This window comes from Equus asinus, chromosome 16 (genome assembly GCF_041296235.1).
Source record: "Equus asinus isolate D_3611 breed Donkey chromosome 16, EquAss-T2T_v2, whole genome shotgun sequence".
Taxonomy (NCBI): domain Eukaryota; kingdom Metazoa; phylum Chordata; class Mammalia; order Perissodactyla; family Equidae; genus Equus; species Equus asinus.
The window spans coordinates 46467354-46482084 of NC_091805.1; the positions used below are offsets into that span (position 1 = coordinate 46467354).

General features: G+C 35.9%; 1 protein-coding gene across 6 annotated transcripts in view; it reads right to left on the bottom strand.

Annotated features, from left to right (window-relative positions):
* DENND2C (DENN domain containing 2C) overlaps nucleotides 1–14731 on the bottom strand; it is a 72824-nt gene that overhangs the window by 50276 nt on the left and 7817 nt on the right. Inside the window, exon 2 of one of the 6 annotated variants that reach the window (XM_070487073.1) lies at nucleotides 678–727. The exons of 4 other annotated variants lie outside the window; for them this stretch is intronic. The gene's annotated coding sequence lies outside the window, so the exon portion shown is untranslated. Of the gene's footprint in view, nucleotides 1–677; nucleotides 728–14731 lie in introns of those variants that run through there. One more of the 6 variants, XM_070487071.1, reaches the window with a different exon arrangement.

Sequence of the window (14731 nt, forward strand, 5' to 3'; positions counted from 1 at the left end):
ATGGTTCTCAAAATAGCAAAGAGACTTTAAAAACCCTAATATTACCAATAATAGACAACATAAACTTCTCAAGCAGTTACTGTGCCTAATTACAAAACAAAAAACATGATTCTTCAAAAAATAAAATTAATTCCTTAACAGTTCTATCAATATCAACTCTGTTGAGACAGCTGTCATGGGAATTTTTTGAGGTTTTTTTTAAACAAAATAATGAAAAATGACAGCTGATTTGAGATTATATTCAGAATTTTGAGGTATAAGCCAAAGATTTAGACTAACTTTGTGACTGTGTTACATGGTTGGTTATCCACATTATATGAAAAACTTACAAATGACTACAATTGTTCTTTGCTGTTTGCTGATTCTAATGGGTACTACTGGAGGTTTTATTTGCCACAGCTGTGTGACCCTAGGAGCTATCCCTTGATTAACCCAATGGTGTTAATGGACTGAATGTTTGTGTCCCCCTAAAATTCATATGTTGAAGCCCTAACCCCGCAATGTGATAGCATTTGGAGGTAGGGCCTTTGGGAGGCAATTAGGTCATGAGGGTGAAGCCCTCATGGACAGGATTAGTGTCTTTATAAGAAGAGACACTAGAGACATGATCTTTCTCTCCACTACAGGAGGATACAATGAGAGGACAGCCATCTGCAAACCAGGAAGAGGGCTCTCACCAGGAATTGAACTGGATGGCACCTTCATCTGGGACTTCTAGGCTCCAGAACTGTGAGAAATAAATTTTTGTTGTTTAAGATGACCAGGACAAACGGTAATTCCTATTGGCTCCACCTTCAAAATATATCTCTAACTCCGACCACTTACCATCTTCACTGCCACCACACTAATCCACACCACCACCATTTCTTTCTCACATTTTTTGATTTCTACTCAGTTTTCACCTTCCCTGTCCATCTTACCTAAAATAAGGTTTCTTTCCCCACATATTTTTCTCCAAGCCTTCACCCTGCTATGTTTTCCCCATAGAGCTTATCATTTACCTGAAATTCTATTATTTATTTGTTTACTTTTTGTCTCCCCTACAGGAACATAAGCTTTTTCACAACTGTATATCCAACACCTAGAAGAGTGTGCACCATTCAGTAATTCCTCAGTAAATATTTGTTGAATGAATAAGTCCTGAATACAAAACGTATAAAGAGGAAAGGTTTAGGAAAATTAGAAACGCCTATTACTTTAAGCACCTCGAATGATTTGAAGGTGCCTCATTCGTAGAATGGGAAAACATCTTAAAATACTTTAAGCATAATTGAACAACACCAAAACAACCTATTTAAATGATAATAAGCACCACAAGAAGGACTTTTTCTGTATATTTACTATTTGCTAGGCACTACACGGATAATCTCATTTAATCCTCACAACAATCCTTAGAGGAAGATATCTTCATTTTCTAGATAAGAAAACTGACACTTAGCAAGGTTAGATAGCTTTTGAAGGTCATATACCTCATTATAAGTAGGAATACCAGAATTTGACTCCCAAACCCTTGTTCTTATTAATAGTACATAACACACTACCTTCAGGTTAGAAAGACATTTTGATAAGGGGCCATAGCTAAGCCAGGGGTCTCCAAATGTTGATTCCAAATGGCTATAAAGAAAAATGATTGATTTACAGGTATTTATAAATTATAGACACGTACAACTATAATAATAGCATACATATTATAAAGCACACAAAAACAAAAAATTTAAAAGCATGAGATTTTTAAAAAATCATTTATTTATTTTGGTGAGGAAGATTGTCCCTGAGCTAACATCTGTGCCAGTTTTCTTCTATTTTGTACATGGGACACTGCCACAGCATGGATGGTGAGCAGTGTGTAGGTCCGTGCCCAGGATCTGAACCCCTGAACCCAGGGCTGCCAAAGTGGACTACCTGAACTTAACCACTATGCTACCAGGCCGGCTGCTAAAAATCATTTTATTTTATTAGTTTTGTTAAAAATTAAATGTGTAAAAGAAGGGTAAAACAATCATTTCATTCTCACTAAAATATTATTAATTACAAATATTTTAAGTAAGAGCAATGTGATTAAACATGATTTTTTTTTCTTGAAACGGTGATTCAAAGATCTAGTTCTAAATTCGGTTTGTTTTGATACTTGGTTCTAAGGATGTTATGGGATGAATTGTGTCCCCTGCAAATTCATATACTGAAGTCCTAACCCCCAGTACTTCAGAGTATGACTATATCTGGAGATTGAGTGTTTAAAAAGGTAATTAAGTTAAAATGAGGTCACTAGGGTGAGCCCTAATCCAATATGACTGGTGTCTTTATAAGAAAAGGAAATTTGGACACAGACAGATACAAAGGAAAGACCATGTGAAAACACAGGGCCCTCTTTTTTAAAAAGCCAAAGAAAGGCCTCAGAAGAAACCAACCCTGCCAACACCTTGATCTCAGACTTTTACCCTCCGAAAGTGTGAGAAAAAAATCCAGTTGTTTAAGCCATTTAGTCTGTGGTACTTTGTTATGGCAGCCTGAGCTGACTAATATAAAGGGCCATAGTAATTGAAAAAGATAACTCAGCACAATACACAGAGCCAACGAAAGAAGAGCTTCACTGACTGAATCAAAATACTCATTAGTCAATTCCATTCACCAGTGAAGCAAAGGTTTTTGTTGACATTTGACTAGTATATTTCCATCTTCTCCAATGTCTACCAACTATACTTACAAACTAAATGGACAGTGTTACATTATTTAAATTTTTAACAAACTAATTAAAAATCCACTGAAACTATATTGAAAGATTTTAAAACAGACTAGAAAATTGTTTCCAAGAGTTCTAAAGTGTGCAGTATGAGAGTTTTATGGATGACACACATACTTGGTTTTGGACAACAACAAATAGCAATGGAAACATTCCCAAATATCAAATTATCTCTGTAAATCATGAGTTTCTTTAGAAAAACAACTGATTTATCATTCATTATTAAAACATGACTTTTTACCTTGAAGGACATATTGAATGTGTTTATATTTTAAAGATTTTATGTCAATAACCACTTGTCATTATGGAAAACCAACGATTTTGGAACTTTTGGTAAAGAAAAACTGTGACTTATTTTAAGTTTGGCAACTTTTTAAAATACTTCTCTACAACAAACTATAGAACTACTACAAGATACTAAATATTTTCATGGCTATTGCTCATCTTATTTTCAAAGAACTGTAATGGTTCTATTATTTAAAATGTAATTGGTAAATCCACCAACTCGGACATGTATAAGCTGGACACATATAAACTGTTATGTGTTGCAACAGCTAAAAGTGAACAGACAAGTTAGGATATCACTATCAACTCCTCTTTGTTGGGGAACAACCGCTTTTCCCTTGGGATTAATTCCTTAGATGAAATCTGACAAGAGTGAAGGCACCAAGTGTCAGTATACTAAATATTTAGCAAAGTTTAACTTATTGCTTTTCTGATGAAAAAGAATATAAATAACAATTCTAATGCTCTTTTCACATCCTAATGTATCATCTTGTCTACCCCCAGGAGACCATGAGTACAGAGTAAGTAAGGTATTCCAACTTACACATGCATTAACTTTAATGTTAACCATCTTATAAAGGTAAATTGAGAATATTCAGGGTCTGCTAAGGTAACCAGGTGGCCAAAAGTTCTATGAGTATAAAATGTAAACAACGCTTTCCTTTGAGACTCACATAGGAGCGCTCAGAAGCAGCAAGAACTATTTTTCCCTGCAGCTTCATTAAGATATAATTGACATATAACATTGTGTAAGTTTAAAGTGTACATTGCGATGATTCGATACAGGTATATATTGTGAAATGTGTACCACAATAAGGTTAGTTAACACATTCATCACCTCACACAACTACCTTTTTTTTGTAGCGAGAACATTTAAGATCTACTCTCTTAGCGACAGCACTGTTAACTATAGTCACCAAGACTACCTTTTGAAAGGTGCCAAGTACTTGCCTACAGAGGTTATTTACATCTAGATAGTCCTTAGGCTTTCCTGAATGACAGGGAAATACAAAACAAGTCTAGAGGAGAGGAGAGATTCGCACTACAGGCAGGAGGAAAGAAGAATGCAATTTGGGAAAATTGTTCCTCCGTAAACATCAAGATTAGAAATCACAACAGTAGCTGTACTTCTGCTGCATCTGGACTCTAATCTATGGTCCCAGCTAATAATCCAGTTTAGACACACGCTGGGTACGGTTATTGTAAATTGTACCATATCCAGAAATGTACCAGTCCTAAGAGGCTGCATGGACCACCTGGAAAATAGGCCTTAAATAAAGTAGGAAGAGAACTAACTTACCAAGTCAGTTTCTTATACCAAGAAGTTAGCCAAGTTTATATCAGGATTTACAGAAAAATTCAAAATCCCTAGGAATGTGACAGTAGCTTCTTCAGCTAACCACACCTCTTAGAATTTAGGAGATAATTCTGATTTCCAAAGAGTTACTTCAGAGCATAGAGACCAATATAGAGTTGGAAAGTAGATTCACAGGAGCCAATGTAACCGTGAGCCCACTAGGACCAGTTCAATTGACCTCATCTTATCAACAGAGTAATTAAGAGTTGTCTTTCAGGAACTGAGAGTCCCTCCCTTGTCCAGTTCAGGCTGGTAGAGACCACTAACCCATCAACTGGGCCCACGCAAATGCTTGACAAGTGACCTTTTGATGCCAAGGGGCTGAAAACTCCATTCCCAGATCATACTAACACTACTCTTTTGTGAACATGCGTCCTATGAAGAGGCATGAAGCTTGACCACACTTGCACAGATTATGAAGTACCTCACTTCTCCTTAGCTCCAATCATCTACCTCTACACTTCAGACTGCACTGCACTTCATCCCATAAATTTGCCCCAAACCCTGGATTGGGGAGATCTGAGAGCATATGCCTCCTGTCTCCTTGCAGACTGATCTAGTAATAGAGCTGTTTTCTTTTCCCAAAAGCTGATGCTGCAATAATTGGCTTTTTTTATGCGCAGCAGGTAGGAGAACCTCATTTTTGTGCAGTAACCCCCAAGAGTGCTTTGTGTGCTAAAAATCCTTATCTGATTCCTACATTAGGAATATAGGTACCAAGCCCCCAGCAACTCCTGTCTTATCCTATGTGTTTTCCTTATAAATCTGGAAATTTCTTTGGGATCCACATTCAATTTTTGATGTGAAAGGTACAAAAATGTTTCATTCATGGATGAAACATAGATTAGCAAAACAGAGATACAGATGTTAGATGCAGCAAAACAGAGACATAAAACATTATTGTTTTGGCTAAAGAGGATGAAAACAGCTTAATTTGTACAATGGGCACCTTAACGGTCAAAATTGGACTATGAATCTCTAGTTGATCCACGAAGTGAAAACCCAAACTGTTCAAACCTTTACTGGCCAGTTTGTCAAGCCATTCAGCTGGTTTCTAAATCATCTCTTCCTGCTATTAGGTAACATTTGTGAAAGGAATGCAAACTAATTTTCTTATAGTAGACTCCCTGTTATAACATATATGCTAATTAGTACACTGATTAAATCACATTCTTGGACTGAAACATAATAATAACACTAAATAAAAGACTAGTATAATGTAGTTCGCCTATAAAGTAATGTTTTACCAAATACCAGCATATTAAAGATATTCAACTAAATTCACCTAAGAAAAATAAATTTAGAAAGACACATGGAAAAAAATGAAAAATATGCAACTTCAAAGTTTTAAAAGATATTTTCCAAATAACCTAACGATATGGTTCACCATCCAAACCACTGTTCCTCTCCCATAAAGCAGGCTGTAAGTTACCAGGAAGTATTTAACTTGACTCAGGTCAAAGCAATGCTCTCAGACTAATCCAGTTCTTACATATTTCTGATCTAATTACCACTATCTAAATATTTTCAGCAAATAAAATGTAAAGAGAAGAAATCCAGGAGGTGCAGAAGACATATATTTGTATAGCAATGTTATATTTTAAATGACAATAATTATTTTTCAGGGCTTGCATGTGTCAAGCATTGTGCTTAGGACCTACTTTCATTATTGCATTTAATTCTCATGGCTCTGACAGACAGTTACTGTTACCCCCATTTTGTGGATGAAGAAGCTGAGACCGATGGGTTAAATAAGTTACCCAAGGTAACACAAACTTAGTTCTGCTTTATTTCAAAGCTTGTGCATTTAACTACTCTGTTACTTGTTTGTGTGTAGACATAACAATAACAGCTAATATAACAGGATGTCAAATGTAACTTTTCCTGTCCTCTGAGTTTCAGCAGGGACCTCAAAGGCTAAGATCAAAACAATAGGAGTCAAATAACTCCACAATCTAAAAAGAAGTGTAAGGCTTATAAAGTAAAGCAGCCAAAAACTGGCTCTGCTGACATGAGTTCATTACCCTGGTCAAGACTATATGAGAATTATAATTTGTTAATTGTAAGGATTACAAGGGACAATATTAAAGAAACTAGGTGGTATATGTTCTCCTGCCTCCTAAGGGAAAAGGAGGAGTACTTCCTGCCCACCTCAAGCCAAAGGAAGTGGAACCTCAAGATAACCACTCATAGTGCTTAACGTGTATCCTGAAGGAGGACGGACACAGGGACTGGGAAGATAAAAAGTGCTGGCTCATGGCTAAATTTTAAAGACTGCTTAGGTACAACAGTCAAATTAAACGTTTTAGCAGAAGAGGAAGTTTCATAAAATGCCACAATGTGGAAAATTATATAAAAAATTAACTTTAATAATATGAAACTTTAGAACTTCATCACATTAATGTAATGTTAGTAACTATTGACCTAATTAAATGAAATTTATCTTAACCTTTTTTTTTTTGAGGAAGATTAGCCCTGAGCTAACATCTGCCAATCCTTCTCTTTTTGCTGAGGAAGATTGGCCCTCAGCTAACATCCGTGCCCATCTTCCTCTACTTTATATGTGGGACGCCTATCACAGCATGGCTTCCAAGCATTGCCATGTCTGTACCCGGGATCCAAACTGGCAAACCACTTAACCGCGGCACCACTGGGCCAGCCCCAATCTTAACCTTTTTTGATCTAATTATCCTTTTTAAAACCTCCTCTAAAGAAAGAAATAATTGTCCCAAATTAGAACTTTTAAACTTTATAAATAGCTTCAAAATATCTTTAAAGTAACCTAGTTTTTAAACTGCAAATTCAAACTTAGCTAAGTTCTTCTCAGGAAGGCACTGGAAAATAAAGGCAGCAAAATTTTTACTTCCCCATAGTGTTCAAAGACTGAAAAAAGTTTCCAGAAACTAACAAAAAGCAGTTTTTAAAAGTTTTAAAAGACAAAGTAATACTACTAACTTTTTAGAAATTTTGGAAATAAAGAAAATACCTACAAGCCTACCACCTCCAGCATAATCAGTGGTATATTTTGGTATATTTCCTCTCTGTCTTTTTTCATAAGCATATTTTTATATAGTCGCAAATACAGTGTATATGTAATTGTATCCTGTTTTTTTTAGTATTATATAAAAAGATGGGCTTTTCAAGGATTTAAAAACTATAGATATAACAGGCTCTCCTAAAACCACATTCATATCCATTGTACAATGTAACTTCTTATCTTATTCTAAAGCTAAAAAGCAAGAAGACAGATTTGTCAAGTTTTCAAATCACTTCCCAAAATTATATATTCATTGCATAATATAATGTATATTATCACTTGACAATATAAAAGCAAAAAAAAGTAAAACTGCATTCACATAGTTATTAAACATTATCTCCTATCCTATCCTTCAAATCACCGTTTAAAACACATGAAGTATTAGGTCTGGAATATATTAACCCTCAGGCCCAACAATATCACTTAGAAGCAATCAAAGTTATTACTAAGATCAAAAATTATGACCAGCTCTTCCCTCCTCTTCCTAAACAATCTGGCCCTAAAGCCATTCGCTAGAAGAGAGTAAGACAGGCATCTACACCTGATGCTAAGGAGCTACAACAGACCAGAGCAGGGTATCAGAGCATCAGAACATGAGAGCGTAAGAGCAAGAGGAGTAAGGAGACCATCCGTGCAGGAGAACTGCCAGAGCCCACATAGGGTAGAGAGGAAGGTCCCACAGAGGGGTAGCCCCACGTGAGATTTTAGTGCTTGAGCAGAATGAGTGGGTAGCCAGGCTGATGGGTGGCCTGGTGCGGTCTGTCAGAGCCAAAGCAAGATAATGAGCCAGGGCAGACCAGCACAGAGTATTGACAAGTGGACCTCGGGCTGGATTTTAGCCCCTCAACTGGATGCCTATGTGTAACTCACAAACTGCTCAATCAAACAGAGCACCTGACTGAACACTATGCAAGTATTAAGAAGAATGAGATAGAGATCTGTGAGCAAATATGGAAAGATGTCCAAAATAAAAGTAGGGGAAAAGCACGCGGAAAAACAATTTCTCTAATATGATTCCTTTTCTATAGACCTTTTAAAAAGGATATACATATATCTATCTATATACCCACCCACATACATATACACACCTTGCAGTTATTTGAATTACACAACTGACTCCTATCCGTTGTCCAGCCCTCTCTTCTGAAATGGGATGAAGGGGTTAGATTTCTTATCTTCCTCAAAGCGGAGACAGGGGATGGTTGGGAAATGATCATCTTATGCTCATTGGACTTTCTCAGTTCAGTATATGGTCAGTTGTGTCAGTAGAATTTTCATCATCTTCATGTTGGTATTTTTTATACAATCAGACTGTCTTTTAAAATTATCCTTGTAAAACATGACTCAATGTCTTATAAGATTGAATTTTATGGACTTATCTTATTGAATTATGCTGGAGACAAGAAATTGTCCACAATGGGACCAGTGAGAAGGACCTGGGGGTAGAGGAGGAAGTTATTTACTCTTCATTTTATAACTTTTTACAACGCTTGAACTTTTTTTTTCACCAGGGTTATCCATTTTTATTTTTTTAATGTTAAAACAGGATCCATCTGGATGGTGGCATAATGGGTCTTTTAAATTGTATTCTTCATATTTTTCTATATTAAATAAACCCTAACAAATGTTTTTTTTAAAAAAATTAACACACATGATAATGCAGAAACATCACTTCCAATAATTTGCCCTAAGGAAATAACTGGACAAATTCACAAAGATATATATATACACAAGAGTAGATTTAGAATATTGTAGATTGAAAATAACTTGAATTTCCAATAGGGGACTATTAACTATTACGGTAAATCCATACACTGAAATATTAAGTTATAACATGTTCAAGATCTATTAAGTAAAAGAATGTTATAAAAGATTGTGCAGCATAAGTTAATTAAAAAATCTGTATGAATAAACAGAATTTAAAAATGAATATGGATATAAACCAAGAAGTTAACAGTGATTATCTCTGGGTGACAGAACTATGATTAAATTCTCTTTCGGTTTACCTTATTTTCTAATTTTTAAAAATAAACATAAGTTGTACAGCATTTGTTTCATAAAAAGATAACTTACTTTTTAAAAGATTCATCAAATACTTTCTGAGCACCTACTTCATACCAGGCATTGTGGCATTAAAACAGCAGTAACAGTAGGTAAGCTATATTAAATACCTATTGTGTGCCAGTCACTTCAATCACATTATCTCAATTAATTCTCATAGCACCTCTTTGGGGTGGTATATCAATTAGGATTAAGTTTGGGTAAAGACAACTTAACAGTTGAAAATAGCAGCAGCTTAACAAATGTTTGTTAAACAAACAGATGTTTATTTCTCCGCCACTCAAAAAAAAAAAGGAAAGAGCAGGCAGCCTAAGGTGTCATCAGGTCCTCAGGCTCCAGTATTTCTGCTACACCATTCACAACACATGGCTTTATCTTCATGATCACTTTGTAGTTCAGACTAGCTGTTGGAGCTCCAGCTATTATATCCGCATTCCAGGTAGCAGAAAGGAAAAAAGGCAGCTCTATTTAAGCAGCATTCCTGGAAGTTCCACATAACACTTCTGCTTATAGCTCACTGACCAGGACTTAGTCACATGTACTAGATACATGAAAGGCTAGGAAATAAAATCTTTCACCTTTTTATCCTGCAATGTGCCCAGATAAAAAATTGAGTTCTGTTAACTTAGGAGAATGGATATTAGAGTAGGCAAAAAATCTCTGCCACAGGCAGATATTATTATCCTCGTTTGCAGACAGAAAACAGAGGTGCAGAGTCAAACGGTTAAGTGGCAGAGCCATTAATTTGAAAGCAATCTATTTACCTTTCACTACATATTCTGCGTTGCATTAGAAAATTATACATTTATATATAAAGGCAGTTTATTATTAAATGAGATCTGACAGATGAGAAGGCATCGACCAAAAGAACATGACAAATAGAACAGCAACAAATATTTATGAAGTATTTATTATGTACCAAGAGTTTTCCGAGATTTGTATATTTTCCCCTTTTTTAGTATAATATACATAAAGCACATAAAGTCCACTAATCCTAAGTGTATAGCTCAAAGAACTTTTACATATGAATACAATTGTGTAACCACTACCCAGTACAGAAGGTTCCTCATGTCCCTTCCCAGTCAATAACCATCCCCTCAGAGGGAATCACCATTCTGACTTCTATCCATGGATTAGTTTTGCCTGTTGTTGAACTTCATTTAAACAAAATCATACAGGATGTAGTCTTTTGTGCACAGTTTCTTTTGTGCAAAATAATAGCTGTAAGATTCACTTATGTTGTTGTATACTGTAAGATTCACTTATGTTGTATACAGCAGTAGTGTTTTTTTCTTTTTTATTGCTGAGTATTATTCCATCTAATGGAAACACCAACATTTATTTATCCATTGTCCTGTTGATAGATATGTGGATTGTTTCCATGTTTTGGTTATTATGAAGAAAACAGCTATAAACATTCTTGTATGTGTTGTTGATATACATAATCACTTATTTCTCTTGGGTATTATGTAGGAGTAGAATCCTGGCTTATAGAAGTAGACATATGTTTAACAGACACTGCCAAAAAGCTCTCAAAAGAGGTTGTACCAATTTACACTCTCACCAGCAATATATGAGTTCTAGTCACTCCTCAGGCTCACCACCACTTAGATTGTTACTCTTTTTAATTTTAGCCATTCTGGTACGTAGTGGCATCTCACTGTGGTTTCCATGAAAACTTGACAAACTCATTTATTTCTTACCATACCATACCACACATCCTTTGTTACTATATAATCATACTTTATTTTTAAAATGACTTTTATAGGTCATCATGCTCTGTTGGAATTAAGCTTTATAAACTCCAAAAACATTACTAATCCAAATGAGGTCAGTTCTAGGACATTCTGGGTCAGTCCTCTTCTATCATAGATGGTAATTTAAGTTATAAAAGATGAGAGAAAATATCAAGAGTATGTGGAATCATGGAAGCTAAGAGAAGAGAATCTTTCAAACAGAAAAGAATGGTCCATAGTGACAGATGAACTATCAAAAGATCAAATAAGGTAAAGACTTGAGAATCTATTGGTCATTAGGACCTGGGCAAGAACAGGTTCAGAGGCATAAGGAGGCTAAAGGGAGATCACAGTGAACTGAGATGTGGATGGAAAAAAAGAATGGAAACAGCAACTGTAGACAATCCCTTCAAAGAGTTTACGCAGGCAGGCAAGGGGACAGTAGAGTGGCAGCTGGCCAGAAACAGGGGGTCCAGGAAAGCTTTTCTTTTTTTTTAAGATAGAAAAGAACTAAGCTTGTTTAACACTGGTGGAGAGGAGTCAGTAGAGAGAAAACCCCAAAAGGGAAGAGAGGGCATGTGCATCCAACTGGAGCTGTAGGGATTAGCATTTGACAGGAAGAGGGACAGCTTCCATTGGAACATAAGGTAAGGAGGAAAGAAAGATAAGGATGCAGGAACATTTGCAGGTTTAGAAGCTGCACACTGATGTACACCTTTAAGGAGAGTAGAGAAGGTTTAAAATAGGCATTGTGGAGAAAAAAGAAACAAGAATACACAGCTTCCCTAAGCAGGAAATTTTTAAAAAGCAGAGAGTTAGGGACTAGACCTTTGAAACATTAATCATTATTAGGGACTACAGATGAGAAAAAAGGAAATCAGATAAAGAGCAGAAAAGAGCCTAATGAGAGGTAATGGAATCAGGACAATGTGGATCACAGATATCATGGGAGGAAAACGTCCTAAAGAGAAAAGAAAGAGGCGGATCAGCATCATATAGGTGGGAAAATAAGGATGAGAAAGGGTCCTTGTATTTCGAAATGGGGCATTAAATAAATGGTGTCAAAAGGATGGTGAGGACAGATAACAGCTAAAGTTTAGAGAGAAAATGAGTGAGGAGATGGAGCAAGTATGAATACAACATTTATAAAAACAAGGGGGAAGCAACTTCAAATACAGTATTTAAAGGTGGGGGAAATGTATACATTTTTTAAAACTGCAGCAAAAAAAATAATGAAGGATATAATAAATATGTGGGAGAGGGAGGAGAAGTTAAGTCTCATGGAAGAAAGAGGTCTTAGGAGTCTGAGAAGGATGGTAGTTCTTGTTGCAAGTGGAAGCAAGATGAGAAGATACATGTATAATGAAGACCAGACCTGATCAGTTAAGCTTGCTCATACCATATAACCTTAATCTACAAAAATAAAAATAACCATGTTACGATTTAGAGATAAAGCCTAGCTACTTGAGGCTAAAATCTTTACGAGCTATTCAACAACAAGCTGACTAGTTAATAGATTAATGAGAGGACACTCAATTGAAGTTGGATAGCTTGATTCATAGAGGGTCTAGCCTAAATGATTCTTCATCTCCCTTCTAGAACTGAGCACAACAGTAAACACAGTAAACTGGGGCCAAGGATGTGAAAAGTAGTTATTATCTCCAGCTGGAAGGAATGCCTTGCTTCTTGTGCATAATGGAAGATGAGTGGAGCCAAGGAACCTGGTGAGATGATGAGGGCAAAACTGAAGTCTAGGGCACTAGGTGAAGGAGGTGTGTTTGTGGGTAGAAACTGGGCCTCAGGGAAGCAATAAACATAAGGAAAATAGGACACACAATATCAATAGGGGAGGAGATAGACTGAACAATCATTTTGCTGGGGAGCAATGGAAAATCAAAGAGGGATCAACTTAGGGAGGTAACAGCAGAAGTGTATGTTGGTATGATTTTATAGAGTACACACACACAATCCCTAAAGGTCTTGAGCCAGCTTAGTGGGAGAGAAGGATTGCCTATTGAATCAAATCCTCTTTCTTTCACACTACAGGCCAGTGTTTCATGAGCTCTTTTGACCAAAACTTATGGTAAGAAATACATGTGATATCATAATACACACACACATAACTGAAACCAAAGTTTCACAAAACAATAATTTCCCTCACTACATATGATAAAGTAAATCACAAAGTTAACATAAAATATTATTTTATCATTATTTAAATACATTTAAAATTCCAAAATTAATAATATAAAAATTAATATCAGAAAAGATTCAACATAATGCAATGGGTGACCTTTCCGGTTCATAAATTAATTCCAGTCTGGAAAACACAAGGACAGTGCCATGTACTTATCTCGTTCACTATACAATCTTGTATTCTTTTGCTTTAAATTGGGTCAGGGTTGAAAATCCTAGTTGAAACAATAAGTTGTTGTGAATAGTAAAAACAGTACTACATTCTTTCTACTTAGCAATGGAAATTCTTTGGCCTTAATACAAAATGATGATAAGCAATGCCATGTAATTTACGTCAGAGTAAATAAAGAACTAAGCTGCAAGAATTCATTTTCTTCTTAGAATACACAAGAAACTCAATTATTGTTGCAGGGCAAATGGATCTTTTAGCCAAAGGTTTTTCTTTAATGTTTCAAATTCATTTCAGGAAAATAATAATTAAAAGTTTGGAGACAGAGAAATGAGATTTTACATATCTCTACATTTTATTTTGTTCAAATTTTCTTCATTGATAATGCTCTCTTCCAGATGTAGCAACATTTGAAAGACATAGTGGCTGGAGCAAAAGTCTTACTTGCCATAACAATGTCTTTTGGAACCCTTAGACATGCAGCTTCAAATTTAGTTCACTAAATTGCTAAAAATATCATTTAAATATGCAAATTTTGTTATTCCAAAATATTGGAAAATACCTGCCAAATGAGAATGCCTTTCAACTAGAAAAATTTTAGATTCACACAATCTGCTTAGCTCCTTTTATCTAACAACTATCAAACACTGCTGTGACATGGTAAATAGGTACAATTAGCTCTGAATAAAATATTTTAAAAACCTGGCTACTCAGCAAGCCTCCTTTAATATAATTAACAACTTTCAATGTTTTTCAGTATATCCATAAGATTCAGAGGGCTTTCTATGCATACCAAAGCTTTGCAATGTATAAAACAGTAATTCCAAACAGCACTCTAAGCCCTTAGACCAAATGGGACAGAAAGAGAGCCCAGCAATGACCCGCTGGGCAGTGTGCTCACTCATGCCCAGCCTACTGTTCCTGCTGGAGGGAAAGCTTCAACGACACTAGTATGCTGCCCTGGACACTCAGAAGAAAGGAGGACGATGCCTATACTGACAGTTGTAAAGCTTGGACTATTGCCTGTATGTCTGCATGTCTATCGCTCGCTCTCCCCCTCTCCTTCCCTGTCCTTGTGTGTTGGAAGGGTGCTTTCAGGAAATAATGAAACATAAGTGTGAGACTCTGGGGAAAAAAGGCACTATTACCA